Source organism: Microtus oregoni, unplaced genomic scaffold (genome assembly GCF_018167655.1).
Source record: "Microtus oregoni isolate MIOR12 unplaced genomic scaffold, Mior012 000921F_ref0000021, whole genome shotgun sequence".
NCBI lineage: Eukaryota > Metazoa > Chordata > Mammalia > Rodentia > Cricetidae > Microtus > Microtus oregoni.
The window spans coordinates 8,910-19,675 of record NW_024545138.1 but is presented as its reverse complement, the minus strand read 5'-3'; the positions used below and the strand labels follow the sequence as shown (position 1 = coordinate 19,675).

The window sequence follows — 10,766 nt, the reverse complement described above, 5'->3', positions numbered from 1 at the left end:
CCAGCATGCTGCCAAGTGAGAAGAAGGAAGTCAGGGAAGCCACTACAGTCAGAATGAGGGGGATAAGGTCAGCTCCCTAGCGCAATGGCGGAGGCCAGTCACCTAAACATGAGGGTCTCTGTGCTAGCTGTAGGTGACAACCTTGGGTCATCTCTAATGTTATTCTTCGGGAATTACAATCTGTCATTTCAATCCCTCGGCTTTCCTTTTTATTTGACAACTGCACACAGGTATAGACGAAATCTAAATTTTTGGTTATTCTCATGCCTGGATTACCCTCTCTTATGCCTGTTCTCTGTTGATGGAATCATCTCCCACCCCGCAAAGCACTTCCTATGTTGATGTCTGTTCCCGACCTTACACCCTACCACCACTGCTGAATATAAAGAAGGTGGCTTCTGTGAACACGAGTGAAGGGTTGTGCACTGGAACAAGAGCAACGGAAGAAATGACACCCTGTTTCTCAGCATCCCTCAGTGAGAGGGATGGCCTCATGCCTCCCCGTGCTTGGTAACGTCATGATGGACCCAATCTTGTACAGATTACCACAGATGCACAGAGTCCATTGAAGCACGATTTTTTTCAGGCAGCCTTTACTTATTAAACTAGAACTGAAATGCCGCTACAGTCCATGGCAGGTAGGCAGATATTTATTCCCAATCCCAGCCACCTAAATAACCAATGCCAGAGGTTCAGTATTACTTATAAAGGCTCAGGCTTGTTTCTAGCTAACTCTTGCATTTAAATTGACCCATATATCTTATCTATGCTTTGCCACATGGCTTGGGAGCTTGTCTCAGTATGACATGGCCGCCTTGCTCTCTCTGCATCTGCTGGTAACTCTCTGACTCCGCCTTCCTTCTTCCCATCATTCTCAGTTTGACTCTCCTGCCTGATTTCCTGCCTGGCGACCAGCCCATCAGCTTTTCACTAACCGATGAGAGTAATATATATTCACAATATACAGGATTATTTCACGGCAATGATAGGGTCTCACACAGCCCTAGCTGGTCTTGAAATCATTATGTAGCCCAAACTGACCTTGAACTTCTGATCTTCCTACCCTTTGTCTCCCAAAAGTTGAGATTACAGGCACACGTCTTGGTCCACACAACACTGTCTCTCAAACCCAGGAACTTGTTTATGTTAGGCAAGCACTCTGTCCACTGAGCCACACCCTCAGCCTCTGTATGTTCCTCCTGAAGAGAGAATTCATTCAGTTTAAGAACTGCTGGGACTGCCTTCCTTTGGATGGAGAATGCTGACGGTATACCATGAAGCCTTCAGGTACATTTAGGGAGTCCGAGGTGGTGGAGAGCTGCCCGCCCACCCCAGGGAGCCACCACTGTACCGCTTGCAAATTTTCACATCCAACCACGTGGTGACCAAGTCCCACTTCTAGTATTTTGTACTACAGTTGAAGAAGATGCAGTCGTCAGGGGGAGATAGTGGACTGCCGGCCAGTGCTTGAAAACCAGCTGCTACATGTAAAGAGCTATGGTATCTGTGCTACCATGACCAACACAACATGTACCACAAGTACCAGGACCTGACCAGGGTTGGTGCCATCACACAGTGCTGTCGCGACACAGGACCCAGGCACTGTGCTGGCAAGTCCTCCTCCATCCGAACCATGAAGGTAGAAGAGATTGCAGTGGGCAAGTGCAGACAGAAGGCTGTCAAGTTCCACGACTCCAAGATCAAGTTCCCGTTGCCCCACCTTGACGACGCTTCACCACTGAGAGGCCCAATACCTTCTTCTGGGACAGAGAATGAAACTAAATGAAACTCCAGAGTTTAAAAAGAAGGAGGGGAAAAGGTGATGTAAACTCTCTGAAGATAAATCTGGCAAAGAACTAAGTGAACCGTGCCTATGAATAACGTAGATGCCCTGGCCAAAGTGGTGGCATTATGTTAGGACTTTGAGTATAAAACATACCTTGCTGTCTACACTCTGAAGAGAGAGATTTCACATTATGAATACTCACCTCAGGCCCACTACTTAATGGTTTTATTTTTTATTTTATTTTTATAATTTTTAGATAGATCTTACTGTGTTTGAGACCGGCATCTACCAAAGTGGCCCGGATGGCTCGTTTCTGCTGCTGTACCTCCTCCGCCTAGCCCACCCAGCGCATTGAGAAATGTTACAGGAAGTTTTGAAGAAACATGATGCCACAGCCATTAAGACTCATGCATTTTTCAGATGAACAACTCAGCTTGCATCAAATCAGGAAGCAGAAGCTCAAGAATGTAGTTCCAGACAACTCAACACAAATAAAATTTATTTGAGTAGCACAAATTTTTGTGAGGTACCCTATAGATTGGGGTGCAGCAGCTTGATGTAGAAATGTCATGTTGTCAAGCCTAATCCACTCTTTCTTCCACCCGCTGGCTCTTTTCCCTCAAATGTCCCCTGGATCCATAGACGAGTCTTCGAATACAGTGGCAAAGATGACCCTGTGGAAGCTCTGATTTTAACTGAAGACCAAGCAAGAAAAGACCAGATACCAACTACGAATTATGATCTTAAGGTTATAGTTTCTGCCTATTTTTATAGCAAAATAGAGTAAATTAGGAGTTGAGCTACTATTGCCTAGTGGTTAGGGAGCCAAGATGAAAATTCCCAGCCACTGTGGTCATGATAACACTATGGGGGCAGAGCCTCCCTTCAGTCTCCACTAAGATAAACTATTTCATTTTTATTTTTAATGAGTATAATTCCCAAATCCCCCTGTTTTGCCCCGGTTTGCAGAAAGACAAATTGATTTGAGTTTGATAAGTACAAGGAAAAGAGCGTGTTTGGAAACCCAGTCCTGCCGTTCCCACCCTAGGGCTTCAAAATTCCTTCGAATCCTGTTACGCCACCCATAAACTGAGTGTGCAGAGAGAGCACAGCAGTCCTCAGGCTCATTCCAAGGGCTGAACTGTGATGGGTCCACGTAATGATGTCTTTGCTGACAGCACCCTGCATAGAGGTTGTATGTCTGCTTGTTCTTAAGTTTGCTTGGACTATTTTCCCCCAACCAGGGATATCTATGCCCTAGAACCCAGAGGGTTACTGACCACCAGGTAAGTCTGCAAGTGATGAAAGCCTTCAGTTTTGTAGAAGGCTAGTAGGAAAGCTAGGAAGTCATTATCCTGAATACATTGACTTCTGCAGAAGGACCAGCAAGCAGGCAGGAAGCAGCCCAGCCCAGCTTCAGAAGGAACCAAGTGTCCAAGTATTGATCTCCCGTCCTCCTGGGTCACAGGAATACCAGTGTACATTAAGTAGGGGAAGGACTAAAAGATGACATTAATTCAAATGGCTAAATCAATATTTAACAACACAGTTAGTAGTGGTTGACCTTAAATGCACCCTAATCAAACAAAGGTGAACCAGGCCAGCCTCCAGCATATGTCATTCAGAGATGAATTAACGTGGAAGAGATACGTTAAGGAGTCCCGCTAATGTAGGTGCCTGTGCACCTCACTCCCGCTGCAAGGAGAAGGTCACAGTTACCCTCTTAACAAAGACACCTGGAACTTGACTCGTGTGGTGCTGGGTCTTGGTTTGTCACCTCTCTCCTTATCTCTGGACTTCAACAGCCTTGATCTCCACACACTTAACAGCCAGCAAAGGATGTTGGCCATCACTTCACCAGCAAGTGATTAGCGAATTATCCGTGAGAGCCCTGCACCCTCAAGCAATGTCTCCATAAACAAGTGTAGATGCTACCAGTTGTCGCCCAGCCTGCCGCTCCCTGGCATCTTTCTCATGTGTTTGCACATAAGCATATCGTCCATCCTGGCTCGCATGGATGATGATCGAGTTACATTAAAGGCAATGCGGAGAGGAGGAAAAAAAAATCGAGGCAATCTCTTCAGGATGCCAGGGAAGCATTGCGGATGGGGTGCGGTCCCAGACTCCCAGATGTGAGACTGTTTTAAACTGCCTCGCTGGCCATAAAATACCTTAAGCTCGGCAGCATTTTAGTTTCCACTACTAAGGATTTGATGGCAGCTCCAAGAAAAAGGTCAGGGTAAGACTATTTCAATAGACTTCAGGCGGCGGCGGGCTCTGTGGAGTTCACAAAGAGCTCAGGAGAGTTTACAGGATTCGGTGACCTAAACAAGCCAAGTGTCGCTGGTGCCCTCCCTTGGCCTCCCAGTTTGGCTGCAAGGACAAACGTGTGATAATTAGAAAGCTCTCCTGAAATGCTTCCCTTTGATTTGTTATTGGGTTAGAGCTACTGTTCCTCCGCAGCCCTGCCTCTCTCAGGTCTGTCTGCTGGTTACCATGGTGATGCGGTTCGATGTAGCTGAGGAGCTAAATCAGCATTCTGCCACATCCAGGCTTCTGAGAATTGGGCAGCAAGTGTTGAGGTTGAATGTAAAAGCAATTGCTTGAAAATATGATCATACACTTGAAGGGGATGGGAGACAGTCCACAGAAAAAGATCACAGTTTCTTTGTCATAGAGATATGGAATAAATATCTGATCTCCCACAGGGCCAAGCAGAAAAGAGTTCTGCTCTCTGGGCAGGGAGAGAGAACTGGCAATGTGACAGGCTCTTTAGCTGATACACAGACATAAAAGGAAGTTGTTTGTGACTTGCCGATAGCCTAGAAAAGCACAGCTTTGGGGAATTCCCTCTGCCCAGGGAATCCCACAGACAAACCAGTAGGCATGCTCTCCTTTTCACACAGCCTCGGTAGAAATATTTACCGAGTTCAAGACCCCCTCATGGTAAATGAAACAAAGCTGTCATCACAGACACCATGATATTGGGTTTGGAAAGTCTTGAGACATTCTCCAACAAAAGCATTACAACGACTAAGTTCTTCCCAAACTCTCCAGATACACAAGAGTAAAATTATGAAAATGATCTCTGTGTACAATTGTCCCAAAAGGAAATATATTTTGATAAATGTAACAAAAGAAATACCAACGGGGTCTGGGGAGATGGCTCAATGTTTGTTAAAGTGTTTGTCTCACAGCATGAGGACCAAAGTTGGAGTCCCCAAAGCCCACATAAATGTCAAGCAGATATGGTGTCCTGGATGTAATCCCATCCTAGGAAGACAGAAAAGGGAATCTCCAGAGGGAACTGGCTAGTAAGACCAGTCATATCCTGCATTGGTAATCTCTGGGCTTGAACAAGAGGCTCATCTTCTCTAAATAAGGTGGAAGAATAATCGAAATTGATTCCTAACATCAACCTCCAGCTCCCATGCATGCATACCAATACACAAGTGTGCCCACACGTCAACCTCCAGCTTCCATGCATGCATACCAATACACAAGTGTGCCCACACATCCAGCTCCCATGCATGCATACCAATACACAAGTGTGCCCACACATCCAGCTCCCATGCATGCATAACAATACACATGTGTGCCCACACATCAACCTCCAGCTCCCATGCATACAAATCAATACACGTGTGCCCACACATCAACCTCCAACTCCCATGCATGCATAACAATACACATGTGTGCCCACACATCAACCTCCAGCTCCCATGCATGCATACCAATACACATGTGTGCCCACACATCAACCTCCAACTCCCATGCATGCATACCAATACACAAGTGTGCCCACACATAGGCAAACATGCTACACAGAAACAGAAGGGGAAAATAAAAATAACAAGACCATTGAGAGAAACTGAATGCATAAGTGGAAGGAATTCCATGGCTGTATATCAGAAGGGTTAATATCAAATTAAACATTAATTCTCCCAAGTGGATGAGTGTAGCAATGCCCACCAAAATCCTAGCTGCCTTTTAGGAAGAAATTGACAAGTTGATTTTTTTTTTTTTTTTTTTTTTTTTTTTTTTTTTGGTTTTTCGAGACAGGGTTTCTCTGTGGCTTTGGAGCCTGTCCTGGAACTCGCTCTGTAGACCAGGCTGGTCTCGAACTCACAGAGATCCGCCTGCCTCTGCCTCCCGAGTGCTGGGTGACAAGTTGATTTTAAAAGCTATATGCAAATGCAAGGGACCCAAAACAGCCTGACCTAGAGATGTAGTTCAATTGGTAGGATGTTCTCCTGTTATGTATGAAGCCCTGGGTTCAGTTCTTATCACAGAAAGTGGAACAGTGACATCCAACTATAACTTCAGCACTGGGGAGGTAGAGGTAGGAGAAACAGGAGTTCAAGGTTAGCCTGCACATCAGGTTCAAGGCTAGCCTGGGCTACATAAATAAGAAGAATAAAAACATTTATACTTTCAAATTATGACTATACAGTACCAAAAAGGCTGCAATGATCAAGGCAGTGTAGCAGTGAATCTCTGGCACTAGGACAGACAGACAGACGTTTCAGAGGGAGAGTTCAGAAGTCCATTCTTACTTTAGAGTTCATTGATACTTTTAAGAGAAACCAAAATCAATGGAAAAGTATAGGCAGTATACAGCCCTGTTTTGCCTGTAACTTGCTGAGAAGACCAGGCTGGACTCAAACTCGCAGGGATCTACCTGCCTCTGCCATTGGGATCAAAGGTGTGCAGCACCACGCCCAGCAAGATCCCTTTTCAGTGGATCGTGCTGAGCCAAACAGACAGCCATCTTTTTTAAAAGTGAATTTAGACCCCTGTTTTAAACCATTGACAAAAAATAATGCAAAGTAGTTCAAAAACCTAAATTAAGAATTTAAACTATACATTCTTAGAAGAAAGTATAATCTCCATCCCTCTGAATTAGGTGATGGTTTCTATAAAACGATACTAAAAACAGAAAGGACAGATTAAGAGAGGATAAATTGGTTGTCCAAAGTGGGAACATTTATGTTTCGAAGCATGCCATTAAGAAAATGAAATGACAACCTGGGTGTGGTGGCATGTGTCTGTAACTCCAGAATTCAGAAGGCTGAAGCAGAAGGATGGCTAATTTGAGAACAGCCTGCGTTATGTATCAAGGGTCAGGGGCTGAATTAAGTGAAAAGACAACCTATAGATAGAATGGGAGAAAGTATTCATAATCACATGCCTGATAACTTGAATACTGCAAAAATTTCCATGCAATGTAACACTAAAAAGGCATAAATAGATAGCAGACTTGAATAGAAATTTCCTCAAAGAAGCTATGCAAATACCCAATAAAGACATAGCAAGAGGCTCAACATTGTCAGCTACTGGGGAAAATAGACAAAAAAAAAAAAACACAATAGCTACAATCCAGAACAATGGCAAGTTTCACATAGCGAAGCAGAGCTTCATGCATTGCTAGTAGGGCCTGAAAAACACAGTAGTCAGTTTGGACAACAGTTTGGCAGTTTCTTAAAATGCTAACCATGCAGTTAGCATGTGTTCTGGCAGTTCTGCTTCTAGCAGAAGTGAATGTTTAAGACCATTTTAAAACTGTACACGAATGTCCATTGTCATGTAAGTGCCAAAGAAGAAATAGCACCTATGCCTGCCTGATTGATGGACAGATAGACATTACTTGGTATATCCATATACTGAAGTATTACTTGATAGGAAAGGCGTGAACTTTAGCATGTTGCAAAGGCATTATGCTAAATGAGACACTTCTAAAGATTGGATCTGAAATATCCCACTGAAATTTGCCAGAACCTTTAAGAGGCGGGCCTTTCTCTAATTTGTTTTCTGTTGCTATTATAGAAACCATGAGCAAAATAACTTGGAGCCACGGAGCTCTTGTTTCAGCTTACAGGTTACAGTCCGCCACAGAAGGAAATCAGGGCAGGATCTCAAGCAAGAACCCGAAGGCAGAAACTGAAGCAGAGATCATGGAGGAATGCCATGTCCTGGCTTGACTCCAGGCTCACAAACACCCACCTTTCATGGACTGCTCAGACCCACCTGCCCATAATGGGTTGGGTACTCCTACCTCAATAATAATCAAGGAAATACAGAAATGTACTCCCCAAACATGTCCACAGGCAATCTGATAGAAGCAATTGTTTGAGATTCCTGTTCCAAGTGTGACTAGTTGACAACCAAGATTAGCTATCCCAGGCCTGATGGGAAGTTTTCAGGTCATTGGATATGTGGCATTGAAGGGAACAGGAAGACTCAATTCTTTCTCCTTCCTCTCTCTCTCCCTGGCTGTCACATCACACATGCCCACCACAGGCCCCAAACAACGGAGCTGACCAACCATGGACTCAAACCTTTAAAAACACCCAAGGCAAAAGAATCCTTTTCATATTTTGTAAGCAAGTTGATTATCTCAAATATTTGTTGTAAGGACAGGAAATTGTCAAACACAGACATGTTAGGCAGTGCAGAAAGGAGGCTAGTGGTTTCAGGGAGGTAGGGAGCAAGAAAGGAAAACTTTTTTTTTTGTTTGTTTGTTTTTCGAGACAGGGTTTCTCTGTGGTTTTGGAGCCTGTCCTGGAACTAGCTCTTGTAGACCAGGCTGGTCTCGAACTCACAGAGATCCTCCTGCCTCTGCCTCCCGAGTGCTGGGATTAAAGGCGTGCGCCACCACCGCCCGGCGAAAGGAAAACTTTTAACTGCTAATGGATTATTGCGTTTCTTGAAGGTGGAGGACATGGTGATGAAATGCCTCAGAACCAGACATGTTGATGGTGATGGTTGCACAGCTCTGAATCTATGAACAGCTCTGAACTGCATCCAAGGTGAGTTGTGTAAGGTGTAGCCTAATGGCATCATTACAGTCAAATGGGCTTACACTTACGCTTCAGTAGTTCAGGGAACCAGATCAACTGGAAAAAGCTAGTGATATTAGTTCATCTCAGAGCACGGTCGGAATACAAAGAGGGGATCTGCTTGTCTTCAACTCAAATATATTCGAATGCCAGAAACCTCGAGGACTTTGTTTCTGTTGAAAATAGTTCTTTTCTGCCAACTTCTCATTTCCCTTCTACCATAATAGTGTCCACATCTTCGAGAATAGAAACGGTTCCCCCTCTGTTGTACTTTCTACACAGGATAATGGATGCATCATTTGAGAGTCGCTTAGGCTAACTCGTTTAAAGGTGAGGTGCTCTTGTAGTTGTTTCCAAATAACAGCCTAACTCTGAGCAGGCTTTGGATTTCAGAAAGAAACAATTAAATTGAAATCTAAGTTTCTGAATCAAAAGACTTTTCTATGTTGTCTTGTTGGGAACATGAATGTTCTTGTGCCCAAAAATCTCCCAGGAAATCAAAAATGTTAAATACCCAGGATTTTCCTTTCAAAGGGGGTGACTTGTAACCTCTTTTCCAGAAGGCCGATAATTGGAGGTAATTAATAGCTTGGTGATCTGCATTATCTGTTGGACCAGGTCCTATCAAACTTCTACAACCACAACCAAAGGTGGCTTGTATTCTAAATGACTCTTATATTAACTGTGCATCCAAGGGCTCATCCAAGCTCCCACAATCAGGACCAGAGATACCTAATAGTCTAAAAAACCCTTACATTATCTGTATAACGAGAGGCTCCCCAAGTCCCCACAACCAGAACCAGAGGTGACTAATAGCCCAAATGACCTCTATGCTATATGTATAACCGAGACAGACCAGTTTCCTCCTTAGGCTCTTGAGTTAGTACAGGAAACCTATCTCTAGAACCCATCTTCTTGGAAGAAATGACATGTACCTTGAATTAAATTTCAATGTAATTATTTACATTGTATACCAGGAACTGTATTATACCAGGAAACATTTTCCAAATTATATTGTGTCTGAATATACTGGCAATAAATTGCCTAGCATCAGATTCTCTAAAGGTTTGTTCCAGCCTGGAGACTAAGTCAGGCTGACCTGAGTTTTCTTTTTCAGTTCTTCATAAATCATTCTGCTGTGACATCTACAGGGACCCCTCATTGTCTAAACAAACACTCATCTGACATCAGTAATTACAGGCTTGAATTTCCACAAAGACTAAGCATGGTCCCTGGAAAGGGGAGCTTGTAGGGTCTAAAGAAAATGGGAAGCATGCACGTATATTAAAGGGGCAGCTACTACTAGTCATAGCACATGATGGGTTAAATGTATAGGCCTGTCTCTGCCTCCCAAATGCTGGGATTAAAGGCGTGCACCACCACGGCCTGGCAGGCCTCAAACTCACAAAGATCCGCCTGCCTCTGCTTCCCAAGTGCTGGGATTAAAGGCGTGTGCTACCACGGCCTGGCAGGCCTCAAACTCACAGAGATCCGCCTGCCTCTGCCTCCCAAGTGCTGGTATCAAAAGCATGCGCCACCACTGCCTGGCCAAGTCACTCAGACCAAATCTGACGCTGTGGCAGCTTTTGTTGCAAAACCGCAGGTACTTGAGCTTCTGCTAATTCAGGCAGTGGGGTTCCGCTGCAAAACTTAGCCAAGGCAGGCAGAATGGGCCTGTGTGGCCGAGTATGTCTTGGACTCGGCACTGGGGCCGGAGTCACAAACTGAAAAACAGCACCCGGGAGGGTGCTGTGTTAGCTAGCGGGCTACCCGCTTGAGTCGGGGGCAAAATAGCCCGACGTTGGACGCCAAAATGTAACGGCGTAAATGAATGCAGACAGATTGTAAAATTATATATAGTTTTAATGTAGAAATAGACTTACAGAACCACTGTTCCCGCGGAGACCAGGAAAGCAGAAGCGAGAGCTCGGAGCACGCTTGCCAAATTTATAGGCAGACATTAGCCCGAGGCGAACACGCCCCCTAAGGGGCGGGACTTATCCCTACAAAGCTGGCTTTGAACTCAGAGATCCTCCTGCCACTGCCTCCATAGTGCCAGGATTAAAAGCAGACACCACTACACCCAGCTCAGATCTTATTTTTGTTATTTGTATCCACTATGCAGATGAAAACATGTATTG

General features: G+C 44.5%; 1 pseudogene; it reads left to right on the top strand.

Annotated features, from left to right (window-relative positions):
* Positions 1–1,274: 1,274 nt before the first annotated feature.
* LOC121445814 lies at positions 1,275–1,776 on the top strand (annotated as a pseudogene).
* The last annotated feature ends 8,990 nt before the right edge of the window (positions 1,777–10,766 follow it).